The sequence below is a fragment of the Dermacentor andersoni genome, chromosome 4 (genome assembly GCF_023375885.2).
Source record: "Dermacentor andersoni chromosome 4, qqDerAnde1_hic_scaffold, whole genome shotgun sequence".
NCBI classification, from domain to species: Eukaryota; Metazoa; Arthropoda; class Arachnida; order Ixodida; family Ixodidae; genus Dermacentor; species Dermacentor andersoni.
In genome coordinates, this window is record NC_092817.1 from 79,352,068 (window position 1) to 79,377,982 (window position 25,915).

Sequence of the window (25,915 nt, forward strand, 5' to 3'; positions counted from 1 at the left end):
CCACGATGCCATCTAAACCAAGAATTGTTTTCCTCCCGACACAACGTACAGAAGGACAGAAGTGCATCGGCCATGAAATGAAACTGGAGCAATGAAACATCCTTTTATAGGAATTGTTGACTTAGAATAATCGAGGAGCTGGACGGATGTTGATGTCAGAGGAAATGCAGTATCGAAATGGCGTCGGTAAAGTTCTTCGGCTAGGATTGAAACCGATGATCCAGTGTCAATCAGGAACGACACGGAAATTCTTTCAATTTCCAACACTGCATAAATTCCCTTCTTACGACTCCAGATGTGACAAACACTTATGTGTTCGTCCGTGTCAGCTGTATCTGCGTCGCCTTCCGTGACATGCTGAATTTTCTTTTCAGACTTTCGGGAAGACTTGCACACCTTTTCCAGATGGTCAGTCTTTCCACATCTGCGACACTTATGTGTCTTAGCTTTGCAGTGAGGGCTATTCGCCAGATGGTCCAAAGAGCCACAACGATAACATTCTTGCTCTTTCAGAGCTCGACGACTTTCAGTTGGCGTCTTATAGCACGTGTACGTGCCACAGTGCTTTTCTCTCATATTTGACGTGTTTGTGTTTTTAACGTGATGCACTTGTGCTTCATGTCGTGCAAGTTCTCTCGCTTCTCTAGTCGCCTGATCATGCTGTCTCGCAATGGTAAGGGCCCGAGAAAGCGTAAGAGACTCTTCCAGTAAAAGACGTTCTCGCAAGTATTCGCTAGTAGTTTTTTCTATAAGCTGGTCGCGCATCATGTCGTCCGCCAAGTCACCGAAATTGCACGCTCCTACGAGACCTCGTAGCGCGGTGACGTAATCGAGCGCAGTCTCACCTGGGGCTTGTGCACGTCGACGGAAACGGTGACGCGCTGCGGTGACATTGACAGAGCTCTTGTAGTGACTTTCAAGTGTCGCAGCAGCGCCGTCGAACTCATCTGGGGCAGGAGTCGTCAACGACCCTCCGGTGGCGCTCGAAGCTAAAAAGCGCGGGTCGTCCTCCGACTTGAGAGTCTGGAAGATGCGTTGTCCTTCCAAGCCCAAGCAGTTGAGCAGAATCGCCTTCCGAAGCATGGCAGGTAGGTCGGAGGCGCCCGACGCCACCATGTAGTTCTTGAACTCTTGAATCCATTGCTCCCATGGGATGACTGGGTCTCCAGGTGATGACAGGAACGGGGGTGGCGGTTGTAGCCCCAAAATACTCATCGTATGCAGCAATCGACGGCACAGATGAAGGGCAAGCCGGTAGCACATGGGTTGTTAAATCCTCGTCGCCAATTATGTTATATCGTGCATGTTACTCAGTACGACAGGAATGGAGACGATGATGATGATGATGATGATGAATCCTCAACAAATGGCACAAACCCACTGTGGGGGATAGGCCACGAATCGGGTGGTAATATGATTCAATAGATAAAATAAATTGGATAATAAATAACACAGGAAAAAAAAAAAATTAATCCAAGATGCACAATAAAATGTGAATACATGAAATAAAGTATTGATCAATACTGTAGTAAGCCTTGCGGTGATAAGAATGGTTAAAAAAAAAAAAAAAAAGAAAAAAGAAAGAAAGGTGGATGCACTTAAACTTGAGTAAGGTAAATTATGGATAATAATAGTAAAATTTAAAGTGTGAAGTTGTGCCTTTACTTTTTGAATTTTTCAAACTAAAGTAAAGAGCAATCAATTCTTGAAACTAAGAACTGTTAACAAGGCATTCTTTTTGTGCCACATAGAAAATCATAAATGGCTAGGCATACGTTCCTGTGGCTATAGCCCAATACTGTTGCTCCAAGAGAGAGAATAGTAGTGCTGTTTAAAGGCAATCCTAAATTTTGAAGAGGGATTTCTAGACATAGTTTTCGTTGAACAGAAAATCGCCGACAAGATAATAAAAAATGATCTATAGATTCCGGTTCATTGCAGAGGTAGCATGGAGGTGATACCGCCAGACCACACCTGTGCAAGTAAAAGTTAAGTGTTGGAATACGGCAACGCAGCCTAGTAAAGGAAACTTCGAATTTACGGTTAGGACACCAATTCCGGTTCCAAGAATAATTTAGGTGCAAAAAATCTGTACATTTTGCCAATGACAGGGCTTTTTTGTCTTCGCTCAAAGAAAATTGCCGATATCTGGCTGCAGTGACGTGCGCCGTTGCCGGCAGCACAGAGAGCACAGGGCCTGTTAAAGCAGCTCGGGCCAAGGAATCGGCTATTTCATTAATTTGAATGTCTCGGTGGCCTGGGACCCATACCATGTGAACTAAACTTAAATGAGGCGGAGCTAATGAGTAAAACGTGTTCAATGTTGTCGATTTTGTAGACGCAGTAAGTGCACTGCATACAGATAGAGAATCTGTGACGATAATCACTCTTGTAGTATCAACGGGTAATTTCCTCAAGGCAAGAACTATTGCTAGAAGTTCGGCATGAAAAATTGATGTGTAATCTGGTAGGCGAAGTGAAAAAGACCAATCGAGGGATGGTGAGTAGATACCCACGCCTGCCTTCTCTTCACACGAAGAAGCATCAGTCGCTATTACATTTATTTTGAAACGGGCCAAATATTCTTGTAAACGATCATTCAAATATGTTGTGGGCAGAAATTTTGCATTGTTAGGAAAAATGTCTGCAAATTCAATTTTGAGGGATCCTGTAGAGCTATGAAGCGGAATTATATCTCTAAGGCTTACTTTTAAAGGTGTCAGTTGTGCTTGCACAAATACGACTTGTGGGGTATGCAACCGGGACCACGTGTTCTCAAAAAATGGATTTGGTTCACTAATAAATGCATATTGTCCTCGTCGTAGCGAAGATTCATAAGCTCTTAAGTAGGTTTGAACCGTAAGCATGCGGAATCGCGTGTTAAGAGTAGGTAGGCGCGCTTCCTGGTATAATACATTATTAGCCACAAATTTAGGGAGACCTAAACATAGTCGAAGAGCTTCTCTTTCTAACAGAATAAGGGGCCTTAACTTATATTTTGCACTTCCAGAGAATAAAACACAGCCAAATTCTAGAATCGGTCGTATATACATACGATAAATCATAATTAGTGTGTCACTTCGCATACCAGAACGTCGGTTACATATTCTACGTAGTAGACCTACGGCTCGTGTCCCCTTCGTTCCAATACTCTCTATGTGAGAACGCCAGTTAAGTTTTCCGTCATATATGATACCCAAGTATTTTATTGACTCTACCTGAGGAATGGTTCTTTGTTCGTATACTAATGATAACTGTAACGGCCCGGAAAACGGAAAAACAAGGACTGCACTTTTGTTTATGTTAAGTGATAGATGGAGATCATGGAGCCACGTCTGTAGAGTACCGAGGTACGCTTGCAAAGACAGGTGAAGAGAATTTACGTCTCTAGCAGTCGCGAAAAATGCAATGTCATCTGCATAGACATACAGATTTACATCCTGGTGCAGCGGAACTGAACTCATCAAGAGGTTAAATAGCACAGGAGACAGAACAGCCCCCTGGGGCACCCCTCTTGTCTGATCGAACTGCCTTGAAGAAAAACCGTTTTGAGAACAATGAAATTTTCTGTTTCGTAGAAATTCGAAAATCCATGCCGTTATATATCTAGGAAAATTGTAGGACTGTAACCTGTCCAGCAGTAGAGAGTACTCAACGCTGTCATAAGCTTTTGCGATGTCAAGAGTCACTAAAGCACTAACTTCTTTTCTTTGTTGAGCAAGTTGGATGCGGCTTTCTAAATCTACATGCGCGCACCAAATGGACAGACCGGGCCGGAAACCTATTTGGCATGTGCTCAGTAACGAATTTTGGTATATATTGTCACGTGGTAGTGACGCCAAAGAACACAGTAGCAGTACTGTGAAAGACAAAACTAGCTTTTATTGGGCGAACCTGTGCCCACAAAACAGGCTACACTTAAAGCACAACGATAGCGGCGAACACAGTCGGCGATCGTCGAAAATCTGCTCAGCGGGTCAAGTGCGTCGGTTTTTATACAGCGGCCATCGAATGTTCCAGACTAATCGCTGGGACCCGCATGCCTTCCTCAAAGTTCTACAACATTCGAGTCACGCGATGAAATCAGATAACACAAGGTTCGGCGACAACAAACAGCGGATAGAAGCATCGATAACTTTCCAGAAACTTCGGATACATGCAGACGCGTCCAGCGCTGTGCGATACCATTTGTTAGCCGGCGAATGTGGTCGCCCGTTAAATATAAGTACACGCGTCAATACCCCCCTCTTAAAAAGCATCGACCCGATGCCGCAAACAAACGAAAGTAATAAAAGAAAAGCACTCCTAGCAAAGAAAACAACAAAATAAGGAAGTTCGTCAGCGTCCGTAAAAGGGTTTAAGACGCACCACGTGGACCACTTCAGATCGTGCGCGGCGTCGCTGTGAATGCGAAATGCCGTCTGGCACGACCTCATAGTCCAGCGCGCCAATACGTCGGATGACCTTGTAGGGTCCGAAATATCGTCGCAGTAGTTTTTCACTGAGTCCTCGTCGGCGTATCGGGGTCCACACCCAAACACGGTCGCCGGGCTGGTACTCGACGAAGCGTCGTCGGAGGTTGTAGTGTCGGCTGTCGGTCCTCTGCTGGTTCTTGATCCGTAGGCGGGCGAGCTGTCGGGCTTCTTCGGCGCGCTGGAGATAGGTAGCGACGTCAAGATTTTCCTCGTCAGTGACGTGTGGCAGCATGGCGTCGAGCGTCGTCGTCGGGTTCCTGCCGTAAACCAGCTTAAACGGCGTGAGCTGTGTCGTTTCTTGCACCGCCGTGTTGTAAGCGAAGGTTACATACGGCAGGACCGCGTCCCACGTCTTGTGCTCGACGTCGACGTACATTGCTAGCATGTCGGCGAGGGTCTTGTTCAGGCGCTCGGTGAGACCATTCGTTTGCGGATGGTAGGCAGTTGTCCTCCTGTGGCTTGTCTGGCTGTATTGCAGAATGGCTTGTGTGAGTTCTGCTGTAAAAGCCGTTCCTCTATCAGTGATGAGGACTTCTGGGGCACCATGTCGCAGCAGGATGGTCTCGACAAAAAATTTCGCCACTTCGGCTGCGCTGCCTTTTGGTAGAGCTTTAGTTTCAGCGAAGCGGGTGAGATAGTCCGTCGCGACGACGATCCACTTATTCCCGGATGTTGACGTCGGAAACGGCCCCAACAAATCCATCCCAATCTGCTGGAATGGTCGGCGAGGAGGTTCGATTGGCTGTAGTAATCCTGCTGGCCTTGTTGGTGGTGTCTTGCGTCGCTGACAGTCTCGACATGTCTTGACGTAACGGGCAACGTCGGCGGTCAGACGCGGCCAGTAATACCTTTCCTGTATCCTCGACAGCGTCCGGGAGAATCCGAGGTGCCCAGCGGTTGGATCGTCGTGTAGGGCGTGCAGTACTTCTGGACGCAGCGCTGACGGTACAACAAGAAGGTAACTGGCGCGGACTGGTGAGAAGTTCTTCTTCACGAGCAGGTTGTTTTGTAGTGTGAACGAAGACAACCCACGCCGAAATGCCTTAGGGGCAACGTCGGTGTTCCCTTCCAAATACTCGATGAGGCCTTTTAGCTCCGGGTCTGCTCGTTGCTGTTCGGCGAAGTCTTCCGCGCTTATTATTCCAAGGAAGGCGTCGTCGTCCTCGTCGTCTTGCGGCGGGGGATCGATGGGGGCGCGTGACAGGCAGTCGGCGTCAGAGTGTTTTTTTCCGGACTTGTATATTACGGTGACGTCATATTCCTGCAGTCTGAGGCTCCACCGCGCCAGCCGTCCTGAAGGGTCCTTTAAGTTAGCTAGCCAACACAACGCGTGATGGTCGCTGACGACTTTGAATGGTCTCCCATATAGGTAAGGGCGGAACTTTCCTGTAGCCCAAATGATGGCGAGGCATTCCTTTTCAGTCGTAGAATAATTGCCTTCCGCTTTTGACAGCGACCGGCTAGCATACGATATCACCCGTTCAAGTCCGTCTTTCCTCTGGACTAGGATGGCACCGAGGCCTAGGCTACTGGCGTCAGTGTGGATTTCGGTATCGGCGTTCTCGTCGAAGTGTGCAAGTACCGGCGGCGACTGCATGCGTCGTTTGAGTTCTTGAAATGCATCGGCCTGCGGCGTTTCCCACTTGAACTCGACATCACCTTTGGTTAGATGCGTAAGCGGCTCCGCGATGCGTGAAAAATCCTTGACAAAGCGCCTGTAGTAGGCACACATGCCAAGGAATCTACGCACTGCCTTCTTGTCGATGGGCTGCGGGAACTTTGCGATGGCAGCTGTCTTCTGTGGGTCGGGGCGTACTCCTGATTTGCTGATCACGTGGCCTAGGAACAAAAGCTCATCGTAAGCGAAGCGGCACTTTTCCGGCTTCAGAGTGAGCCCTGATGACTTGATGGCTTCTAACACTGTCGCAAGCCGCCTAAGGTGATCGTCGAAATTTCCGGCGAAGACAACGACGTCATCCAGGTAAACAAGGCACGTCTGCCACTTCAGTCCGGCTAACACCGTGTCCATGACGCGCTGAAACGTTGCAGGCGCCGAGCACAGTCCGAATGGCATAACCTTGAACTCGTAGAGGCCGTCTGGCGTGATAAAGGCGGTCTTTTCGCGATCTCTTTCGTCGACTTCTATTTGCCAATAGCCAGACTTGAGGTCCATCGACGAGAAGTATTTAGCGTTGCAGAGCCGATCCAATGCGTCGTCTATCCGTGGGAGGGGGTATACGTCCTTCTTCGTGATCTTGTTCAGACGACGATAATCAACGCAAAAACGTAGGGTTCCGTCCTTTTTCTTTACCAAGACTACAGGAGATGCCCACGGGCTTTTTGACGGCTGGATGATGTCGTCGCGCAGCATTTCGTCGACTTGGTGCCGTATAGCTTCACGTTCTCGCGTAGAAACTCGATAAGGGCTCTGGCGGAGTGGTCGAGCACACTCTTCGGTTATAATGCGATGCTTTGCGACTGGTGTTTGTCGAATCCTTGATGACGTCGAGAAGCACTCTTTGTATCGTAGAAGTAGACTTCTGAGCTGTTGTTGCTTAAGCGTGGGGAGGCTTGGATTAATGTCGAAGTCTGGTTCGGGGACTGCGGTCATCGGGGCAGATGCGGCAGAATCCGAGAGGACAAACGCATTGCTGGTTTCCAGAATTTCCTCGATGTATGCGATCGTCGTGCCCTTGTTGATGTGCTTGAACTCCTGGCTGAAGTTTGTCAGCAACACTTCAGTTTTCCCTCCATGCAGTCGAGCGATGCCTCTTGCGACGCAAATTTCACGGTCTAGTAGTAGACGTTGGTCACCCTCGATGACGCCTTCTACGTCGGCAGTTGTTTTGGCGCCGACGGAAATGACAATGCTGCAGCGAGGCGGGATGCTGACTTGACTTTCGAGCACGCTTAAGGCATGATGACTGCGAGAGCTCTCGAGCGGTATCGCTTGATCTTCAGACAGGGTTATCGACTTCAACTTCAGGTCGATGACTGCGCCGTGTTGGTTTAGGAAATCCATGCCGAGAATGACGTCGCGTGAACATTGTTGGAGAATAACGAAAGTGGCAGGGTAAGTCCGCTCATGAACGGTAATTCTTGCCGTGCAGATTCCAGTCGGCGTAATCAGGTGTCCTCCAGCGGTCCGAATTTGAGGGCCTTCCCATGCAGTCTTAACCTTCTTCAACTGGGTGGCGATGTGTCCACTCATGACGGAGTAATCGGCCCCTGTGTCGACTAAGGCGGTGACTGCGTGGCCGTCGAGAAGCACGTCGAGGTCGGTGGTTCTTTGTCTTGCGTTACAGTTAGGTCGTGGCGTCGGATCACGGCTGTGTCGCGTTGACCTGTGGCTGATATGGGGCGTCGGCAGGTCGTTTTTCGTCGTCGTATTTTTTGCTTTCACACTTCGTCGGGACGGCGGCGTGTCGTTATGTCGTCGAGGTAGTTGTTTCGGCATCTTCGTCGGCGGCGGAGGATCTTCGTCAATTCGACGAACAGCAACCGCACCTCCATCGGTTGCTGCTTTTAGTTTTCCGGATACGGGCTCGCTGACCGGCCCCGGGCTGGGCCAGTGTATGGACGGCGCTGCGGCGACAGGTAGCGGCCTGGTGACGGCGAACGGGACGGTCGTCGAGGGCTCCACTGAGTAGCGGCGAGGTAGTCGGCGATGTCACGAGGGCGTTCACCTTCCCGAGGCCGCGGTGCATTGACGGCGAACCCTCGCAATCCCAGGTCGCGGTATGGGCAACGACGGTACACATGGCCGGCTTCCCCGCAGTGGTAGCAGAGCGGGCGGTGGTCAGGAGCGCGCCAAACGTCTGTCTTCCTCGGGTAGCTGCGCTGCGCGACGGGTGGGCGTGCTGGCGGCGGCGGCGGTGGTCGACGGAACTGCGGCGTTACAGGGCCCTGGCGCGGTCGTGGAGGGGGACCTTGACGGCGGGCGACGGCGGCGTAGGTCATTGCTTCTGGCTGAGGTTGCGGTGATCGTGGTTGCACCTCAGGCACTCGAAGCGATCGCTGAACCTCTTCTTTGACAATTTCAGTGATTGGATCCACTTGGGACTGCGACCTTGGGTAGAACTTCTGCAGCTCCTCCCGTACGACCGCTCTGATAGTCTCTCGTAGATCGTCGGTAGCCAGTGATTGAACCCCGGCGTAGGTTGTAGAGTTCGTGCGGCGATCGAATTGCCGGTTTCGCATCTCGAGTGTCTTCTCGATGCTGGTGGCCTCGCGAAGAAACTCGTCGACGGTCTTCGGTGGGCTTCGTACCATTCCGGCAAAAAGTTCCTCTTTCACACCACGCATGAGTAGGCGGACTTTCTTCTCTTCGGGCATTTCGGGGTCAGCGTGACGGAATAGACGGCTCATTTCCTCCGTGAAGATTGCGGTTGTCTCATTAGGTAGCTGCACCCGAGATTCTAATAGCGCTTGGGCTCGTTCTCGGCGTACGACGTTTGCGAATGTCTGCAGGAAGCCGCTTCGGAACAGGTCCCAGGTCGTCAAGGTGGCTTCGCGGTTCTCGAACCACGTCCTGGCAGCGTCTTCCAATGCGAAGAAGACATATCGCAGTTTGTCGTCATTGTTCCAGCTATTAAACGTAGCGACCCTCTCATATGTTTCCAGCCAGCTTTCCGGATCCTCAAATGTGGAACCGCGGAACGTCGGTGGTTCCCTGGGCTGCTGCAGCACGATGGGGGACGCTGGGGCTGCCATTGGGGTTGCTTTGGCCACAATCTTCTTGGTCTTCTCAAGTAGAAGTCCGTGCTCCGGGGGTAGCTGTTGAAGACGGCGGCTTGCTCGATGGTCCGGGACTACGTTGGTGTCCTTTTTGCAGTCCGGGCTTGGATCACGGCTTGTCGGGGGCGTCCGGTACATGGACAAAAAGCACCTCCACCAGATGTCACGTGGTAGTGACGCCAAAGAACACAGTAGCAGTACTGTGAAAGACAAAACTAGCTTTTATTGGGCGAACCTGTGCCCACAAAACAGGCTACACTTAAAGCACAACGATAGCGGCGAACACAGTCGGCGATCGTCGAAAATCTGCTCAGCGGGTCAAGTGCGTCGGTTTTTATACAGCGGCCATCGAATGTTCCAGACTAATCGCTGGGACCCGCATGCCTTCCTCAAAGTTCTACAACATTCGAGTCACGCGATGAAATCAGATAACACAAGGTTCGGCGACAACAAACAGCGGATAGAAGCATCGATAACTTTCCAGAAACTTCGGATACATGCAGACGCGTCCAGCGCTGTGCGATACCATTTGTTAGCCGGCGAATGTGGTCGCCCGTTAAATATAAGTACACGTGTCAATATGATCCATCATACGATCATATAAAACTCTTTCAATGAGTTTTACCATATTTGACGTAAGAGAGATAGGCCTAATGTTCTCAAGATTGTAGCCGGCTCCTTGTTTTTTAAGCAACGGAATAATTTTGGCTGTCCTCCATTCTTGTGGAATCCACGAATTTTGTAGAGAATAATTTACCGTATTCAGAATGTCGTCAGGAGACATTTCAAACAATAATTTTAGCATGGCATTGGAAATGCCGTCAGGACCTGGAGCTGAGGCAGGCAGAGACCCAAGGACATTAGACAGTTCTGACATTGTGACTTCCACAAAGTCATCGGCGATGGAGGGCCTTAGTGGCCCATTCGGCAAACGTGATGTTAAGAGTTGAGCTAAGCCCTTTCCTATGAATTCTAATGAAGCAGATATCTCGCGCGGTGAAAGAATTATCGATTCAGTATGCGGCCGTGTCGGTATGAATTTTCTGTATCGCAGGAATCTGAAGAGAGCCTTTTTGTTGCTGGGCTTAGAGAGGAAGTCATGATGTTTTTCGTCATATTCACATTTGGCATTCGATACTGTTCTCTTGAACGCAGCAGCTGCGAATTTATAATCACTCCAGTTACTCGGACACTGATTGTAAAGTAATTTCTTCCATGCGGCTTTGCGTCTTCTATAATCCCGCGTGCAATCCGAATTCCACCATGGAGAGGTAGCACCTTTGCTTACGTTAACATTAAATTGGGACTTTTTAAAGGAACTTTTTAATACAGCGCAAAGCCGCATGGCTTTGATGTCATTGGGTATCGTTTTCTGGGAGTTGAGGACCGTTTTCAAGACACTTTGAAATTTCTGGTAGTTGACAAAAGTCCGCGACGGAGACTTCAGGAGAATAACAGGACTGACAATATCAAACCTAATAGGTAGATGGTCACTAGTTGAGGCTGAGTCGATAGTAGACCAGGAAGTTACGGCAATTCCTGAACTGGCAAATGTAAGATCCAATGCTGATTTAGAAAGGCCCTGAATAAAGGTAGCTGAATTCGTGTTTAAGCAACAAAAATTTTGACTAATTGCCCAGTCCGACAATCGCTTTCCACATGAGTCCGTTTTGAAACCCCAAGACACATGATGAGAATTAAAGTCTCCGGCTAACACAATTTCCTTCCTACAAGATTTGATAACGGTATCGAGGAAACGAGTATCATGCACGCCTGTGGGAAAATATGTATTAACTAACGAAAATGGGGAACAACCAGGAATAGTTACATCTATTGCTAGTATCTCACACTCTTTAGATATATACTGATAGGAAATTTTTACTTTGTGGCATATTTTAGTTGTTATCAAGAAAGCAAGTCCTCCGCCTCGCGATGGACGGTCCAATCGAAATAAACGATAATTTTTTATATGAAAATCTTGGCCGTTGGAAAGCCAAGTTTCCTGCAAAAGAATAATGTCGGGAGAAAGTTCTGAACAAAAATATATTAAATCGGTAGCTGCTGAAATAATCGAACGGCAGTTCCACTGTAATACCTTTAGATAACCTATGATGAATTAATGCCTGCTTTAGAGACCGCTTGCTCTAGAATACTGTCTTTTAGAAAATCTTTCTTCGAGATACTGTCTTTACCGTACTTTGTGGTTTTTGATTCAGGGACGGAGCTGGAAGAGTTAGAAGTAGAATCTGACTTGGAAAGACTATCTTTCACAAACTTTTTGTTTTTTGAGTGCGGCACAGAGACCGACGAGTTATCGTTAGGTGACCTTGTGCGTTTGAGAGTCGGGAGGTCCATTTCTACATCCTGGTTGTTTTCCAACACTGATCCAGACAAGCAGCCGTTGTCCGTCTCCTGAGTAGAAGTTGATGGCCTCGCATTGTTTGCGTCTTCTACAGTAACTGATAAGGGATCCCTTAGCTGTTGAGCATTCGATGGTAGAGTCTGTGAAAGAATCTGTGAGCTAGCATGAGCACTCGTTAAAGGACTTAACAGCTGAATCATTTGTGAAGTCAGCACTTGAGCTAGCGTCTCTGACAAGTTTAATGTTAATTGTTCCATTGCTTTTGACAACGCTTTCTCGACCGCTGTCGCAATAGAATCGGAAAGGGCTGAGTCTGCAACCATTTGCTGACGGGCTGTCACTCCTGCATATCCCCTAGGTCTCCCCTGAACCTCAACAACAGCATCACGGCGTGAACAGCGTCTCCTTTCAATGACATCTATAATTTGCAATTCCTGTGATCTTGCAGGGCAGTTCGAGTAGTTAGCGGGGTGACCACCACCACACAGACAACATTTCTCTTCTGATGACGAACAATCACTAAAATTGTGGTTGTCTCCACAAGTACGGCAGCGGGGTACAGATCTGCAGCCCCTAACGCTGTGACCAAATCGCCAACACTTGTTGCATTGTAGAATGCGTGGAGCCAGAGCTTCTACCTTGTAAATTAGGGGCCAGACCTTAATTTCTGTTGGCCGCATCGTCCCAGCACATGTAATTATAACCGACTCTGTTGGTACCTTTTTATTGTCAATTACTCGACTACACCGGTAAACGGATACGACACCAGCCACCGAGAACATGTCTAAAATCTCGTCCGGGGTTAAAGTGACGTCTACCCCTCGCACAATGCCTCTAGAGCATGCGAGATGTGCCGGTACGAAACAGCTCACCGGATGTGAAGCGAAGGTGGTACAACTGAGTAGTTCTTTCACACAGGTCTGGTCTGGTGAGCAGCATAGTATACCCCCTTTGCCGAATTGGCGGACCTCTGTGATCTGGCGGAAGTGCGGTGAGGCCTTCTGCAATTCGCCCTGAATCGTCTTTGGATTTTTCATGTTGATCGTTCCGCCGTCGGTGGGCACCATGGCCACAGGAACATTGCCGGCTCCACTGCGAAGGAAAAACTCCAGCGGCAGCTCATGAGGAGCTACCGAGGCTGACCACGGGGAAGCCCCGTAGCCCGGTGATGATACAGACATCAAGCAAGGCTAACACAAAAACACATAAAAAAAAAGAGTAACAGAAAATTACAAGCTGGGCAAAGAGAATACCACCCGATACTTGACCTACGCCCCCAAAGCAGGAGGAGCCAGAATCGAGGAACTCGTTACTTAAACGCAGAGCTAGATCGAACGCCTCGCAGAGCAGCCCAGACATTACTCATCCTCTGCGTTTATTCCATCCTCCTTTTCCTCCTCCTTGGGCGGCTCCAAGCGCGCGCCTTCTCATGGCGCTGCGGTAGGCAGCGACGCCTTATATAACAGAGAAGTAGTTCAGATTTGGATGGAGAACATCTGAGCTCAGTGGGGAGGAGGAAGCGCTCGGTCGCATCGATGGCGCTCTGCATGGCCGCCTCAACTTGGCCGTCGCTCCCGCCGACGCACCAGATGGTGATGTCATCTGCGTAGATGGTATGGTTGATTCCTTGAATCTTCGCGAGCTCCTTGGAAAGCCCGATCATTGCGATGTTAAATAATGTTGGCGAGATGACTGAGCCTTGAGGCGTGCCGCGTGAACCGAGGGTGATCTCTTGAGAGAGGTATCCTTCGATCTTGAGCTTGGCAGTTCTCCGGCTAAGGAAGGATCGGACGAAGTCGTAGGCCCTCTTCCCGAGGCCGGCAATAGACTGGAGAATGAATTCATGTGAGATATTGTCGAAGGCCTTCTGCAGGTCTAACCCAAGGATGGCTCTGGTATCTCCCGTGCTCCGGTCGATGATCTGATGCTTTATCAGCTTCATGGCGCCCTGCGTCGAGAGGCCGGCTCAGAAACCAATCATATTGTGGACTCGGGAAGTATTCTTTCGAAACACCACTCGGATTTAATTTCACAGTAATAGATTGAGTGTTAGAAGAAAAAATGAAGGACGGAATTCTATTTTAAGATTTCGAGGCAAAACACCAAGGTCGATACGTCAGTCTACGATACGACACGAATTTCCCAGTATTTTCTCGAATTTCAGACATTCCGGCGCAAAAAAAAGTTCTTCAGACTTGCTAAGCTATATTGTTGGCACTCATTAGAATAAAATGCAGTCGACCTTTATCTTCGAAAACATGACTAGACCCGGGCAGACGATATCAATATCCGTGACCTCACTTCGAGCTGATGCAGAAACCCCAATGCTGCGTCGCCAGCCGTCTCTCGTTCTTGCCACTGTTCTGACTGACTAAACCTCCTGTCCCGGTAATAGTAAAGTTTTTTGGTACAGCAGAAGTATGTTTTCCTTATGCAGCTCGAATTGCTTCTCCCTTTAGTGTCCTTAGTTTTTCTCCTTTTCTCCTTTAGTTTCCTCCTTTAGTTCTCCTTTAGTTTTTCTCCTCTAGAGCAAATTGCTTCGCGAGAAAGTTAAATAGTAGTTCGCCATCTCACTGAAATAAAGATATCTCGCTTAGCAATATGGTTTACACAATTTTATACGCCAAAGATTCACCTTTACCGACGAAAAAGATGTTCGAGCGTATTGTCGAGCGCGTGACATCATTTCAATGTTGGAAATGATGTATGCGTACGCGTACCTACATTTAGTCTGGGCAAACAATATTCTAAGATTTTAGCAAATCACGTTTTTTTTTTAATTTCCGGTGTTTTCCTTGTAAGTAAACTAAACATGGGCCAACTAAGACAACAAAATATTTTATTAACCAAAAGCTATACTAACAACGAAGAATCCGACTAGTGTACACCGCACAAATTAAGAGTGCAATTTTCTTCAGTCGCAGCCATTATAGAGGTTTAGCTGCCCTTAAAGCGGCCACCGGAGAACATCTCCCAGAGAAAGCGTACCGAAAATCAGACATGTATATTTATCTCGTAGCGTCGCATATATCGTAGCCATTTCTTGGAAGTATCGGGAAAAAAGAAACCATCGCGTGTACTTATATTGTAGAAGCGATATGCATCACCACTTTTTGAGAGTTTTTATGTCTTTAGGTGGCATAACACCTCGATTTATGGGATTTCCCCAGTGCGTTTCTAAAAAGAAATTCTAAGCAAGCACAAGGAAATCACACAAGGAAGGCGAATGGCCCATAAAACATGCGTGCTTGGAATCTAAAGAAATCTCTTTGCCACGTGGATCAAATGGGTTTAGTAATTCAATTTTCTAGGGGTTGTGCAGCGAACGCAGAGTCACTACTGCAAATAGAAACTTCCCGGTTCGTTGAAGTTTTAGTACCTTTGAAAATTTTTTTATTTCCCTGCAGCAATGTTTAGCGACCAGGAAGCCGGTGTTTGCTGCATTGATTGAAGTATAAGGAAAGATGAGAGAGGAGCATCAAAGTGGCTTGGCCACAAAAAACTTTTCGAACGTTTCTCAACCCGCCATTCGGTTTCGATCTCCGTGTCTTCCACAGAATACGGAGAGAGGACAACGTTACCATTTTTTTTACAGTTTCATACGCTTCTTGTAAGAGTGCATTTATTTATGAAGCCAAAGATTTATTTTCTATACTTTTTTTGCCTGCTGCCTTCCGGAGTAGACACAAGCCCATTGTCGACTACCGCACTACCAATTATGCCACACTACCCAGTAGGCCATACACACTTGTATTTGCCGCTAGGCGAGGCTAAGGCCCCATAGAGAGCGCCACAACGTTATCGCGGATTTCTGTAAGTAGCGATGCAATTGATGAAGTCGGAAACACAGAATAAAAGAGAAATAATGTATTTGCACGCAAATTATGTGACCACGAATGTAACGCAAGGGGGGACCTTCAGTATCTCGGAAAAAGAACAATATATACGTAACGATTATAAGGGCGCGAACTGATGCCGCAAAGAAACAGAAAGCCACGCATAAATAAAGATGCCTGCAGGGCTTTATTCATCGTTACTGCAAACTCCCGTAGCAAAATGAAGTGAAATGACGAGTTCTGACGTCTTCGTCACGGTCAGCGAGAACGTAATGGTCCTCGGTGGCACCTACCAAGGTTACTGGACAGGCATCACTTCAGGAATGCGCGCGACACAATCGAACACCGCCAAGCTTTTCAGAAATTGCACGGTGGTCCACTGCGCTACGTCGAAGATCGCGCACATAAGGAACCTACATAACAGCGCCGGTCATCTTGGTCATTATTGCGATTAATAGGCCGCAACAATATCGATGCATCGCCAATAAGGAGAAGAAAGCCGACGCGAAATTCATGCACAGTGCCAACTTCCAGCTCACCGCTCTTGCGCGAGGCGAGGGAAGTTTGAAGCACTAGAATAAAGGAAGATGAAAAAAAAAAAGAAAACGTACGCTTTATACTCGCGCCATTGACCCGATTATAACGCAAGCCGCCATCTCAAACTTGAAATTTCAAAAGAAGAAAAAAGAAAGAACCCGCGCCATATTCATGCAATGAAGGCAAGTATTGCCAGTGCCATTGAAGGGGAAAAAAAGTGGCGCAAAAGAAGATTACAACGCGGCTTGCAAATTTATATTTGCATAAATATATTATTTCAACTGCGTAATTTTGTACTTTTTCCTTACTAGCATTACATTTGCACAACATTTGCTTTAATATTTCCGCGAGCATCAAAGCAGGCTTCGATTAACGTCATTTAAGCGAAGCCTGCTTTCATTCTTACGGAAATCATAAAGCAAATGGGTACGTGGGATCCGCGAGCCTTTTCTTTCAGCCGAAGCGGTATAACTTAGTGGTTCTGTTGGTTCGATTTCATTCCTGTCTTATTATTTACTGCTAACCACAGTACTGATCAATAGGGGTGATAACGTAGGATCCGCTGCGATCGCTCAGTGGCTATCACGTTTCATGGCTGAGCACTAGGTCACGGGCTCGATAGCCACCGCGGCACCCACATTCCATCCGGGGCAAAAATAAAAAAAAAAAAAACTCGCATACCATCCATGGGGTACATGTTAAGTAACCCTAGTTGATCCAAATTAATCTGGAGTCCACGCTATACGATTTGCATCACAATCAGAGCGTAGTCTTGGCACGTAACACCGCAGAATTTAATCAATTGAATAACGTAAGTGGAGTGCCGCTTCAACAACTTTTGAAGCGCGAGAAGAAAAAAAAAAAGAATTGGAATACAATCGTTGTGTCGTCCAAGCCATCATCATCGGCATAGGGCAGATTGGAACATCGCTGCATTGACATGACTTGTATTATGCGGCATTAAAATTAAGAAGCCGAGGAAACGAGCTTGTTTGCATTATGAGAAAAGCACAGATTTGTCTGCATTGCGCTATTGCGTGGAGCCTTTAGAACTTTAAGATTGCATTCTTGGTTGTCACAACCCTAAGGGGGCGCCCTAGTCTACCAAGGATGGCAGCTGCAGCCAAGGCTCCCCCGATGCTCAGCTTAGGCAGCATTACCGTTTCGCCGTGCCCGGTTATCTCATGGCGCTTCGTCGATGGCGAATCTCTTTTTGGCGAAGCTTAATGCTTTGTAGTTGGTGATGGCAAAGAAGAACGACACATTTGAAGTCGTCGGCCTGTACGTGTAGACGTTTGTAATGCAAGCGAAGCCGTATGCGGTCTTTGTGTGCTTGCGCAAGAAATTTTTACTGACGTCAGCATCTGCGACAATGAATATGTTTTCACAGTGATAAAGCTGTGGAAGCACGTATCGGGACCGCTGATTTATTACTACCAGTAGAAACGGCTTCTTCTACCGTTTTGAAATTTCGCATGATACTGAGGGCAGCCAAGAGGTTGCCTCGTCGACTCGCTCAATTTAGCAATAGACATGCTCCGCATTTAGTGATAGCAAATGATTGCAAAGTATTGATTTAGAGAACTTGTATCAAACTGCAGCTAGACGTCGAAACGTTGAAAATGGTTAACCGTAGCTATAAAGGATGGGGCAAGGCTGGGAGCTATTTCTTATTGTGAACTCACACTATGGCTTGCATGGGATTCTTGGTGCCAGAAGTGGGAAATGCTTAACAATTGACTATATACGTGTGAATTTATGGCTGTCTTGCACTTCTCTGAAATAATGCATTTGATCCTGTTTCAAGTGGCTGACGCCATTCATATAAGGTAACACCTGGCAGATTAGTCTAATTGGTATTAATACTTCAAATGGAGCCTCCCGGTATTTCTGCTGCAATCATATACCTCACCAGCCGACAGAACCTATAGAATTTGCTATTTCAAAAGAAAGCAAACATGTAGCGTACAGTTACGTATCGGAAGAGCAGCTCAGGTTGCTCACAGTCTGTTAGGAAATCCCTTTTTGAGAAAAAAAAATGTACGCCACTTCGATATTTGCGCTGTGAAGGCTGGTGAAGAGCGCCAGCGTATATTTCTGCAACCATGCGCGTCCTCGACAGCTTAAGTTATTGACCCCATTCCCAGGTAATTCGTGCTCACACATCACATTTTCGCACCTCTCTAGGCAGTGCATCGACGTGGACGCTTAGTTAAAGCTAACAGCCCCATTAACCGTCAGCCACCGGCACAGTACGGAGGCATCTATTCATAAGATAACGCATAAATGCTGCACGGCTAGCAATCGTGGCACGACCTCTGCAACCTATATGGCGAGCAACTTCCAGCGCCCTTGTGCACACCAGCCAGCAATAGCATCGAATAAACATTTCGGGCAGCACAGCACAAGATCATCTTGTTCAGCTGCTCGGCCCGCCACAACAGAGCCGTTCGGTCGATCGTTACCACCTGCACAACTAATTGCCTCCCTTTAACGAGCCTGCGTGGCCTTACCGCCAGCCGACGTCGGGCAGCCAGTAGCGCGTTTACCGTACCCCGAGTTGGGATCCCATTAGCAAGGGATCCCGGCAGAATTATTACACCACCCGAATTACAGCGCAGCATAAGCAAGCCCGAAAAATGGGCGCTGCCGAATGGTATCAATTGGCACTATGTATCCCGGCGACGAGTTAGTACGTTGATACGGTAAACTTATTTTCTGGCCTCATTAGTAGTTGCATTATGTGTCCACATAAAGTAAGAGAGCGAGAATAGAAGAGTACGGAACATAAGCTTAGATAGGGGGCACTAAGGGGCGGGGCACCATCTACAAAAGCTATTGCTTGTGTCTCAACTTCAACATGACGTTTTCTTGAGGCAGTGTCATATCCACACTGTTTAACCAGTCATAAAATGGACCAACCCGCCGTGGTTGCTCAGTGGCTATGGTGTTGGGCTGCTGAGCACGAGGTGGCTGGATCGCATCCGGGCCTCGGCGGCTGCATTTCTGTGGGGGCGAAATGCGAAAACACCCGTGTACTTAGCTTTAGGTGCACGTTAAAGAACCCCAGGTGGTCGAAATTTCCGGAGTACTCCACTACGGCGTGCCTCAAATCAGAAAGTGGTCTTGGCGCGTAAAACCCCATAATGAAAAATACCATGGACCACGTAGAGCTAGTAGTGTGAAGAAGAAGACGCCACTCATCACGTTCGCGTACAACACCGCGATCCAGGCCCACTACGGGATTTTCACCTTTCTTCCTCCTGTATGGCCGCGAGCCTACGCATACCATCGACACGCTCCTTCCATACCGTCCTGACGCCTCCGAGTGTCTACCTGTGTCCAACGTCGCCTGACAAGCCGCAGAATGCCGCCAGCTAGCGCGCTCCTTTACGGCAGAGCAACAGCAGCGCCAGAAAGAAAACCGCATCGACACGCTTCCCAACACCACCTACGCTTCAGGCGTTCTTGTCCCTTTCCAAACGCCGGGGCTTTCCTCGAAACTCGTCCTAAAATTCGAAGGGCCTTACCGAGTCTTGGAGCAAACATCCCCGGTGAATTTTCTCATTGAGCCCCTGTCACCACCTGAAGGCTTGCGCCGGCGTGGACGTGACATTGTCCCCGTCTCCCGTCTCAAGCTCTACCACGACCCTCGGCCTCCCGATTCTTAAGGCGCCCGGATGGCTCTTTTTGTCCGAGGGGAGATTGTGAAGAAGAAGACGCGCCTCACGGCACAGCCGCATCGCCAACGCGCGGCTCGTCTCGGCTCGCGCTGCTGATTGCTGGCGTCCGTTTGGACAGTGCTTCGGGCTGCCTCGCCGTTCCCGGTTGCTGTGCCTTTGCATTAGGAGCCGCCAATAAACCTTTTCTCAGTAGGAATAATTCACAGAGGACTGACACTTGAGGAATGGATAAAAAAGGTCCCGTTCTCTTGGGCGATGTCATTAATAGGCTGTGTACCTATGTGTTGAACTCTCTACTATCGGCGCTCGCACTTGCTTTGTTTTTAACGCCTAGCTGTTTATTGGTTCGTTCTCTCACTTTCTGTCTATTTTGTGCAGTGATAGCTGACACCCAAAGCACAGTGCCGCATCAAAGAGCTATAAAACAGCTACAAAGAGCTAAAGAACATATTCTGCGCTAAATTGGCGAATTAGATGTGGTCTGCTGTAACGACAACAGTGACTGCTCCTGTGACATTATCTGTAGCTGACGGGTCAGTGTACTGGCGAAGTTTTGTTGTTAAGAACGTTTATGCAGTTAAATTCTTTAGCCATTTTCGCCCATACAACGAAACGTGTGTGGCGTCAAAGTACGTCCGGGTACCGATTTCTGGCAGCAAACGGATATAATTGTACCTCGTGTTGATCGCAAATGTTTTACTGCAACTACAGTTAAGACTTTGAAAGTATTCTTCTTAAGACCGTCTCTATTTTTCATCGAGCCTTCATCGTCACCGCATCATCGTAGTCGATCAGGCCAGCTTCCTACTTCATCATCTCCTCAAGTGAACTTTCCGTCAAACCATTGCCTTCCCATTTACCCTCGCAATACTGGTCCACTACGTAACCTCTGAAACAGCGTATTGGCCGGGTTTATTTGGTTATATTTAGTCACTTGCCATAGCTGTCCCTGCAGAGCGGGAGTACTAAAGCATACCGCGTGCTTTGACGTGACGTTCACGTGATGGAACAAAACGTTTGGCTTCAATCGTATTGTGCCATGCTCTAGCCTAATTCTGTCCTTTCTTCATGGAACAATTGGCAGTACGCGGATTGGCCTAAACTTCGTCCTTCTGGCTTAAAAGGATTTTTTTTTTTACTTCGCAAATTGATTGCTGTGAACAAAGTATTGCGTTATAAGTGTGACAATTCGCAAGAGAGAGCTTTAGCAGTGCCAAGTTAACGTACGGTAAGTGCGGTAGTACCATACCGGTGGAGCACTGCGCTTGCGCGCACTTTACCGTCCGGAAAGATTTCCCGCACGGCGTACAAGACGCTAAGGAGTCGGTAAGGCCCGGCTCGCAGCGTGTTTTGCCGGCCGAGCCGCACCAAACCAAATAAGTGAGAAACTGGCGTCGGCCACAGAGTCCACGCCGTGCACGTCAAGGTCTCGCGCGCGTTTCTCGCCGTGATAGCACCAAGGCACGAGCTAACTTTAATTCACCTGCTGCGCTGCGACGAATTGGCAGCGAGAATGACAGCTCTTCTAACCGGAAGGTAAACTTGGGATGAACTGAACTTGTGGCCGTACCCTTCGTAACAGTCCAGTAATATACTCAGCCCGAGTGAGAAAAAAATGAGTATTAGAAAAAGCGAAAATCATATAAAATAAAAATAGAAAATAAAAAGTGGCATAAAAAATACTTCGGATTGGTGGCGCCATCTAGTAACCCAGAGTTTACTTAGAGGGAACGCATAGCTTTTATTGCAGTAACTAATTATATTCTACTTATCTGCTGGTGTAAAGGGTCGGCAGCGGTGCAGTTTACAACAAGAAATCTATTTTTTTATATATTGCTTAGACACGAACACCTATGTATACCACAACAAGGTTTCACGTGTTGTAGGACAAAGTGTCGCAAATTGTCGCTACCGGCCTTGAGATTGGCGTCTACGTTTGCCGTAGCCGGGCCCTTCCATAAACAATAATGTGTGTATGGACAAGCTAAATCTTTCTAGTATTCGCCAAGATGAATATTTCGCACTCATCACATAGTAATTGTATTCTGCAAAGCCCCAATGTTAACCACTACCATCGTTATCACATTACCCTACGCATCACGTGGCACGCGCAGCTAAGACGTTTTCGGTAATCGCCATAAGTTAGTACGGTATGATAATACCGTACCGCAAACCCACTTACCAGTACCGTATACCGCACTTACCGTACCGTAACGGCACTTCTAAATCTCTCTAATGTCTGCGCAGGTGCGTAGATGTTAATTTCCTTGCTGTATTTACAAAACTAAGAGTGCTTGAAAGTTTCCAAAGATAAAGCTTAATAAATAGCTTCACAAGAACGTTTGAGGCCACAAGAAAGAAGATTATACAAATATATGTATACTAACAATCATTCACATGGTAGCTGAAGGATCGCAGCATCAAGGCGCCCTCTGGTAGGAAACCCTGTGCCAAGGGCAAAGCTTGACTCCATGCACCGGACTGAAACAAACATTATACAGGCCTGCGTATGTTATCGTTCTAATTTTGGTGCCATGTTCGCGGCTTCCCTGCCAGACAGTGCTGGCATATTCTAGTTGCAGTCTCAAACTGCCGTAGCTTCTCCTCGCCAGCACTGGTTCCTTATTGGTTTCGAATTCTTGGCTTCGGCAATGTGTTGTGACGAAACGGATGGCCTAATGCCTGAGTTATTGCTCAGCCTCCGTGATATGCAGTTCGCGCGCGCGGTTTGTAGCGTGCGCCACTCTTAAATCTGATAGCTAACGGTGACGGATTTGCGGACATTTCGGAAGAATCAACAAGCAGTACGCACACACATCTTATGAGTCGTTAGCTGCAGCATGTTTAGTGAAATCGTTATCATAATCGTTGCTGAGCGCACAAACTAGCTTTAATAGTCAGATATAAATCTTATAACTTACATACAAGAATATATAAATATGGCCTCACCCTATTGAGCTGCGATGCTCTCTTTGTTAAGCCAAGTGTTATTGTGAACGTGTCAGTTAAACATATAAACAGCGACATCTATCCACCTACATTTTATTATACCTTTTCAGTCCAACTACAATGATCATATTATATCAGCTTTGCGCAAAGCTATTTCTTTCTGTCTGCAAGCTCCTTTACAACTCTTGGTTAATATAACGAAACAACGAACGAAAGCTACTAACTAGCTTCCTTTATTCAGTTTTCCTTATGTACTGAGACTGTGTGCTTTCATATGTTTACTTTCGTCTATACCGCCCTTTTAAGGTCAAAGTAAAAGAGCCAAGTTATCAAGGCCACCCTGCGCTTTAACACAAGTAACTCTCTTTCCCGAGAACTCATGCCCCGGTATGTATCACCACCCATCAGCCTGTCGCTGGTACGTCTAATTTAATGCAGTGTGCCCTGGACGAGTTTATGCACCCAAACATGAGCAAACCAGCCAATTCCATGAGGCGCCATGCTTTGCCGTGACGCCTGCTAAACACCGTAAACCATACTGACTTCTTTCGACTTTGCCTTGGGTTTATAAAGGTGCTTGCCGCCTCGATATAGATGTGGGGCGGATGTCCGTCCTCTGGTTGGACATACGACGCTCGTAATGCCAAGTGACTGAAGCAAAGTGCTCTAGGAATGAAGACACTGAATTACTAAATGCAGTGAACAATATATTTCTTATTTATCTTCATCTTTCGGCGTGATCTAGGTGCGGGAAGTCTTCCACGGCCATACATACCCTGACTTCATCAGCAAAAAGAAAAAAAAAGGAAAGACCAGCCGACTTCAACGATGCCTTCAGCTCTCAATGCGAGAGCAGCATTTTCTCTCAGTGGGTGCTCGTCCTCTCAAGCAGCGACCAAAAACCACCATACTTAGCCTCCGTTATCTGACGAGAACAAACGTGTGCAGACTTTCATCGCTGACACTGCAAACAACACAACAGAAATCCTAAACATAAATTTCGCGCTGCGCCATTCCAAGACACTTTTTTTCTAGCAAAAGCACTACGGATTGTAAAGGTGTGGACTTATTTATTATTATTATTTCGTTTGGAAACATTAGACACATGAAAGGAAAGGGAAAGCGAGCAGCAGGCTGGCAACTGCCACCAAAAGGGGCACAATGTCTGTCTACAGAACGCAGGAGAAAAAAACTTAGCAATTGAAAAATTTCATTCAAAAAAGGAAAAAAAAAAGAAGTAATGTACTGACAGTTGCAACAAAACTGCTAAACAGTCCAGTAGAGATATTTCAGAAAGAAAACTTCGCAGTAAAAAAAAAAAAAAAACATGTTTTCTGGTCGGTCCGGAGATAATACTTTAATGATTGCTCTCCCATTTGAGTTTACCAGGAGGCTAGCAGGTGGAAGCACGTGTCGGCATTATTCGACTAATAGGATAATCAACTCATTCGATACCTAAGTTCCTCATGTTGATTTTCGCCTGTGTAATGAGCTCGCTGTCCCAAAGTGTTTTCTTAGCTTGGAGCCATCACACCAACCTAACGTTTCTGTTGCTACAGGAGCGAGAGACAGATAATTCATTGGAAAGGCAGAGAGGTCGGCCTGAGCTAACATTCTCTGACCTGCTTCTCTGCACAGGGGAAGAAGGAAAGGGGACATAAACAGGCGATGATGAAAAACAGTGATGATGATCCGGCGGAAAGGAAGAAGGGATGCGTATACACACCAACACAGGAGTTTCCTTAAAGTCTTGCGTCTAGTCTTGTGATGTCCAAATGGTCTAGACCAGCCCTTGTAGCTATTGTTGCTATACAATAGCTGTACGGTCACACATTGCGGACAAAATAGTACTTGCAGACAATGCTTGCCTGTCAGTGCCAGCTTTCTTCGAAGCCAGCGTCTTTCGCTGTGATGCGTAGAGAGGGCAGTCACAAAACAGATGTTGCAGTCTCTCAGACGCTTTGCAGGGTTCACACTTCGGGCTGTCCGCTAGGCCGATAAGACGCGCATAGCGTCAAGTGAAGGCGATGCCCAGGCGAATTCTGTGAAACATGCTTGCCTAGCATCGCTTGGCTGTAGCAGAGATGTGAAAAGTCCTGCCAGAGTCTATTTCTCGCAGGCTTCTGTACCGATGGTCTGGTTGAGCAGTAATGTGCTGTGTAATGTCGAATGAGCGCAGTCAATAAAGAGTTTGCATAACTTCGCGAGTCAGGAATATTTACCTCGACGGCTTTAGAAAGAAGAGTCTTGCTTCCGCATCAACTAGCTCGTTGCCGGCCAAGCCACAGTGACTAGGTACCCATTGAAAGGTAATTGAATGTCCGTTGTTCTATACAAGATCAAATATCTGCAGGAAGTCTAATGGAAACATGTAATACTGGCTTCTCCTCAAGAGAAAATCGATGGCTTGCAGTGTTGATTTTGCGCCAGAACGCTGTTGCTACGAAACACATTCGGCTTTCTGTAGGAACGATGTGTCCTAAGTGCCATAGCATTTCCCTATAAGTAATGTTGGGAAACGACATCATTATCAATATTCTGCGGGCGTGCCAGAAAACATTATATGTAGAGACAGCGCAGACTACTTTGATTGACTAATTAGTCCTCTTGACGAAGCATAATATTTCTCAAACCCGACATGCACAGTCGAGCTTCTAGGAAGAGCGGACACGGTGTACGTTCTGCTCGCAACTCTGTCTGGATTCCTTAATTATGAGCACACTAATGTAGTTAAGAGAAATGGGCGCTGTCTCCTCTGCTACAGCGCAGATGCTGAATATTCCTGCCTGTGGTTGTATTTAATCCCTCGCCTACATAGGGTGGTCATAAGAGGTGCTCAGAACGCCGAGTATCCTATATCGGGGTTGATTTAATGGGTTCGCGGTGTTGGTCTTGTGCCATCTTGCTTTAATTAATTCGGCCATCACGAAGCAGCTCTAATGAGCATTGATGTACAAGGCAAAATGAGCGTACGTGCGGGGCCGTAACATTTATAAAAGATATGACAAGTGCGCACCGTCGCGCGTTTGGGAAATTAGCTTGTGCCAGAGACTTTCTGCTTGTTGAGTAGATTGGTGAACAATGAACGATTATTTCATTTTCCTTCTGCGTTGTTCACGTAATTAGTTTCTCATTGTATATGGTCCACTTGCTGCTTCCGTAAACGCTGGCACGGTGATTTGCATACAAAATACGATGATATGTGCTGTAAATAGGACAAACTCAGTTCGAAACAATCTAGCTACTCTCTGCCACAGTGTAATAAAAAGTGTTATGTTATAGAATTTAACTTTTAAATCTGTTATTTCACTTTCCTGACGTGTGCAATTCATGACC

General features: G+C 47.2%; 1 long non-coding RNA gene across 1 annotated transcript in view; it reads right to left on the minus strand.

Moving 5' to 3' along the window:
* Nucleotides 1-22,971: 22,971 nt before the first annotated feature.
* The window catches only part of LOC129386243 (uncharacterized), a 525,736-nt gene continuing 522,792 nt past the window's right edge, over nucleotides 22,972-25,915 (minus strand). Inside the window, exon 4 of the long non-coding RNA XR_011893867.1 lies at nucleotides 22,972-23,543. This is a non-coding gene — a long non-coding RNA (uncharacterized lncRNA). The remainder of the gene's footprint in view (nucleotides 23,544-25,915) is intronic.